A 6,000-nucleotide genomic window follows, 5' to 3' on the forward strand; every position below is an offset into this window, starting at 1 on the left:
GAGCCGATTCTAGCCATGACTTTGATTCCATTTCCGCAAAGTTAGATGCTTTCGAGAGACGAATGGAAAAGATGACCAAAGATATTCACGCAATACGAATTAGTTGTGAGCAGTGTGGAGGACCACATTTGACAAAAGATTGTCTCAGTATTGAACAAACAATGGAACAAAGAGAGAATGTTTCATACATGAACCAAAGGCCTGGAAATAATTATCAGAATAATTATCAACCGCCAAGACCAAACTACAATCAAAATCAGAATTATAATCGAAATGTTCCATACAACAACCAACAAGGTCCTAGTAATCAACAAGTATCTAACAATACTTACAACCAGTAAAGACCTATTTTTCCAAATAAACCACCACAAACCGATGATAAAAAGCTAAATTTAGAAGATATGATGTCGAAGCTAGTTGAATCTCAAAGGCAGTTTTTCACATCTCAGAAACAAACTAATGAACAAAATGCTCAAGCATTTAGAAATAAACAAGCTTCAATCTAAAATTTGGAACAAGAAGTGAGTAACCTAGCAGGGTTGATAGGTGAAAGAAAACCGGGGAATCTACCTAGTGATACAAATGCTAACACCCGAAATAAAACAGCTAAAGCCATTACCACAAGAAGTGGTATTACACTTAAATCACCTGAAATGCCTGTAATTTCTGATGACGCTATTCCTACTACACAAGCACCACAGCCTGAGTAAGATAAGGAAACAGAACCGGTAGTTGAAAAGGTTAATGAAGATTACACAGTTAAGGCAAAACCTTATGTTAAACCATACCAACCACCGCTTCCTTACCCGAGTAAAATGAGAAAAGAAAGACTTGAAGCCGAGCAATCCAAATTTTTGGATGGATCATGCATATTTTTACCACAGGGTTAGTATGCCTGTTCAATACGGAAAGGGGGGTTTAAGGATCTTAGAACAAGACTCTCCGGTCCGGCTACCGTGAATAACCCTGGCCGACATGATGATGTCGGCGGGGTGGCCAAGTGATTAAGTCCACCTTCGATAATGGTCGTTGATCGGAAGGCCCCATATAATGTTGTAGGTGCTAGTTGACAAAGAACTAACTTGTTAACCTTGAGAAGACGAGAGATGATGCTGGTTACGTAAGATGTGTGATTAATGATTGTTATGTAATGTGGTTGTCCCTTAGAATGATAATTAGGGTTTGTATATATAGGCAAACCCTAATTCTAGACCATCCGAGATAATGGTAATCCCTTCTATAACCAACTCCCCGAATCACGGATATAATTATGGAAAAGATACTTACTTGAGGACCAAGTAACCGCCGTACCGGGAACAAAGGCATTCGATACGAATCTGCATGCCGCATACCGCATACAAAGTATACACATACGCATGCGCGCGAGTGCCTGCATACGTATGTATTGCGCATGTGGGTTGCGGTATCATTATGTCCCCCCAGTTTGATGTTATATGACACAAGACATATGATATCAAACTATTAAGCGAAAAGGAAAAAACAAGAAAACGGCTAGCATTTAATTTTCTGCGTGCGTTTCGATGGCATTAAATGCCTGTCACTGTCGCAGAAGCCCATTCGGCTGTCAAGACGTAAAGTGGCAGTTGGCAGGCGCGTGTGAGCCATGCGCTCAACACAGGGCACAGCTAACTGACACCCACGCGCGTGCAAAAAATATCAATCGTTGATTGTGTTACACGTGTACAGCCACGATGAAACCCGTTGCACCCCATGACCCCCAATTTGCACTATAAATAGGCCTGTTTCACCCACATTTCCATTTTTCTGCATCAAGCTTCTCCAATACGCTGCTTATTTAAATTTCGATCAAAATCTAAACATTCCGGCCAACTTCTAAAGGTTAGTTGTTCTCCGATTACTTATAGAAAATGACTAAGGCTAACGAGACTTACGTAGATAGCGTAGTGTCGGTAATAGAGCAACAGCATATAGATTCATTAGTTAAACAGTACCCACCGTTAGCACAATATAACCCGGTGCCTCCCCGGTCTAATCAACGTGCCCACAAATCGCCGGAGAACAAGGTAGCTATATATGAGCATGCGTTTAAGCATGGCAATTTTATGGTGCCACCTTCCGACTTCTTTTTAGGTGTTCTAGATCATTTCAGCGTAGGAATAGGGCAATTACACCCTTACGCAATAGGGAAAATAGTGCTGTTTGAGATGTGATGCGTTGCACTAAACAAGGTACCATTAGTGAAGGTATTCTGTCATTTATACTGCCAAGCCAATCATCATAAGTCGTGGTTTACTGTCATTTAATATTGCACATATGTTTGCAGAGATGAAGATGAAGAAAGTGCTTACCGCGGAGGAGATTGCGGCCATCTCTCTCCGCAAGCAAAATATAAACGAACCTCTGGAGCAAGAGAAGACTGGGGAGAACGAGGTGACCGCTCCCGCTACCTCGGCTAATAAGCGCAAGGCAACCGAAGCTCCCCAAACTAAACAGGAGAAGAAGAAGCTAACTCCTAAACAAAAAGAGGACATGCGGAATGACAACTTTGTCCCCGTCGATCCAGCATCCGCAGATCTTCCTCCTCCCATCACCGGTAAGCATCTCTTTTCTTTCGTAAGCACCGTACGATTAACTTCATGTGCTAACAAGTTACTAATTTGCAGAGCATATTGAGGAGACACATCAGACGCCACCGCAGACAAGTCCGGACCTTGAGCAGTCCTCACCCAGTCCTCTGCCGAAAATGCCGCAGAGCAGTCCGCCTTTCTGCAAAATATTTTTCCTGCTGAATTCCGCGAGCAACTCGCCGCACTGCCCTTCAACCAAGCGCACAAATCCTTTGTCCAAAACTAACCTATACCAAGTGTCCGTGCGGAAAGAAACGGAGCTTGGATTGCTGCAGGCAGGGGTAGATCAGGTTAAAAAAGATAGGGATGTCGCGGAAGAGGCGCGCAAGGCGGTGGAGGTGACTGCGGCGAAAACAAAAACCGCGCTAATCGAGGAAAGGAAAAAGAACCGCGAGCTGGTGAGGGCGGTTGACCAGGCTAAGGGGGAGACTGAGCGCCTGCGGTTGGAACTGGAAAGGGTGAGCAGGGAGATGGACGATGCGGTGACTGGCCGCGAGCTGGCGGGGGCAGACTTGTAAAAGCTTCGCACCTCCCTTCCTGTCATCGCGCAGAAGGTAATGGACTCGAGGCCCGTCACCGAAAAGTTCAACGCCTACGTCGATGCAGTGAAAGAGCATGACCGCAACAAGGTGATGCTTGAGGTGATCAAAGGCTGTGACCTCACGCTACCGTACCCTGAAGTTGTGCGAAAAAATTTGAAAGAGGGTACAGCTGAGGCGCTCCTAGAAGTGGAGCAGGCCATCCAGTCCACCCTGATCCCCTTAATAGATGCTTTCGCTGCGGATCCCAATATGCCAATTGATGGGTTTCTCAAGGATGATTTTTAGATTTAGCTTGTAACCGTTCGCGCCGTAAGTCCTATGCTTAGGCAGGCAATTGTAAATACAATTTTTGGGCCCTAAGTCCCGTGTTGGGCAGGCACTTGAAACGATCTATTCGTAATATCTTAGTTTATATTATATATTAGTGTTATGCATGCGTTACCTATTAATTGTTTATATATCGCGAATCAAAACAAAATATGAACCGCATGCCTATGCGCATAGTTAACCAAAACTCATGCGCATACGCAGGTACTGCGTAAAATAAACCAATATTTTAGCAATTTTACCTTTAACAATTTAGACTCAAAAGCTACTGCGTTATTGCTTTGTCATGTGCTAGAGGTGCACTTTAGCTGTATGGTAAGCAACGCAACTAAAAACAAACCAATGCTTTTATACTTAAGAGTTCCTCAAGCAAACCAATGCGAGTTTAATTACGCACAAGCAAACCAATGCTTGTATTTTTAAGTCAACTTGGCAGCCATCTAGTCTGCGTGGCGCTTGGCTAGGGGAAAGCCAATTCCCTTCGCCTGCCGTTAATATCTAGCCTTGTAACCAAACAGGCTTCTGCCGTACAGGGGCTAGAGGACACCCCTTAAGTAGGCAGGTAACGCATACAAAAAGAAGAGAGAAATACACATCAAAAGTATGCGTGAGTAAATATTTTAATTGGCATTAATCATGATTACAACTGCTACACATCCAAACGGACGGAAAATACATAGAAAAAATAATGTGCTAAAATAAAATGGAGTGATCAGGTCCTTCCAGCTACATATAACATTTTTTCAACAACGTCGCGTGCCAAGTGCGTTTCACAGGTTTTCCATCTAATGTCTCGAGATGGTATGCCCCGGTGTTGCTTGCTTTTGCTACCTTATATGGACCTTCCCAACGGGGGCCCAATTTCCCAGTATCCTCCGCATGACTTGCGTCATTCTGAAGCCAAACTAAGTCCCCGCACTTATAAGAGCGCGAACGCACACGCTGATTGTAGTACTTTGCAATTTTCTGCTTATTATTGGCTTCATTTATCACAGCAGAGAGTCTCAGTTCTTCAAGCAGATTAAGATTTTCTCGCAAAGCTTCTGAGTTATTTTGCTCGTCAAAATTCTGTATGCGGAACGTTGGCACCCCAATTTCTGTGGGTACAACAGCTTCTGATCCATAGACCAAACTAAACGGAGTCTCACCAGTGCTCGCTTTGGGTGTTGTTCTATGTGCCCACAAAACTTTTGGTAGTTCGTCCACCCAACCAATGCGACCATGACCCAATCTAGCTTTGATTCCTGCTACAAATATCCCGGTTGGTGACTTCACATTAGTCATTCGCCTGCGGATGCGCAACGGAAGTAAAAGTTTGCTTAATATTAAGCTCCGCGCACAAACTACGAAAAGCATCCCCCGCAAACTGCGTACCGTTATCACTAACAATTTCATTTGGTATGCCGAATCAACAGATAATGTCTTTCCGTACAAAATTTCGCACCCTTTTTCCTGAAATTGTTGCCATTGGTCATGCTTCAACCCACTTCGTGAAATAGTCAATTGCAACAATCAAAAAATTGATATTTCCTGCGTGCGCAGAGTATGCATAAGATACTGATGTAAATAGCATATGGTATAAAATAAATGATAATATTACCTCGGCCTTTTGGAAATGGTCCGAATATGTCAATTGCCCATTTGCAGAATGGCCATGGTGAGGAGACTGGTATCATTGGATGCGCAGGTGCCCTGCTGATAGGTGTATGTATTTGGCAAGATTCGCATTGCTTAACTATTCGCGCGGTATCTGCGTACATAGTGGGCCAATAATAACCTAGCCGCATAATTTTTGACACAATAGACCTGTGCCCCGAATGAAGAGCACATGCACCTTTATGCACCTCACGTATAACCTCCTCTGCCTCTTTCGGACCAATGCACCTTAAGTGCTGCCCTAAATAATTTTTTCGATATAGGACGTCACCCTCAAAGGGCGTACAGTGGCGCCTTGGTGCGGACTTTCTTTGCATCAACGGAATTCGCAGGTGAGGTTCCGTCCCACAGGAAAGCAATAATAGGTGTCATCCATGTTGAGTTGGATTCCTCAACAGGTGCCACTAAAGGCATCATAACAATGGATTTCGCATGCAGTTCTTCTATAAGAACTTTCTTCCCCAGATGATCAAAGGCCAAAGCAGCCAATTTGCTAAGCGCATCCGCCTTCTTATTTTGCCCCCGCATGACGTGGGAGATTTGAAAAGCCTCAAACTGGTCAGCGAGGTTATGAACAAGCGATAAATACTGCTGCATGACTGCGCTTCGAAGTCTCCGCTGACTTGACTGCATACCAGCTTTGAATCCACATAAGCGTGCAGAATTTTAACATTTAATTTATGCGCAATACGCATACCTGCTAATAAAGCCTCATATTCTGCTTCGTTGTTCGTAACAGCAAAATTAAACCGCAGCGCATATGTATGCTCTTCACCATCTGGGCCAGTTAAAATTAAACATGCACCCGCGCCAGCTGCGCTGCAGGCACCATCGGTGTATAATTCCCATGTTGACAATGGCACAGG

This window comes from Rutidosis leptorrhynchoides, chromosome 1 (genome assembly GCF_046630445.1).
Source record: "Rutidosis leptorrhynchoides isolate AG116_Rl617_1_P2 chromosome 1, CSIRO_AGI_Rlap_v1, whole genome shotgun sequence".
Lineage (NCBI taxonomy): Eukaryota > Viridiplantae > Streptophyta > Magnoliopsida > Asterales > Asteraceae > Rutidosis > Rutidosis leptorrhynchoides.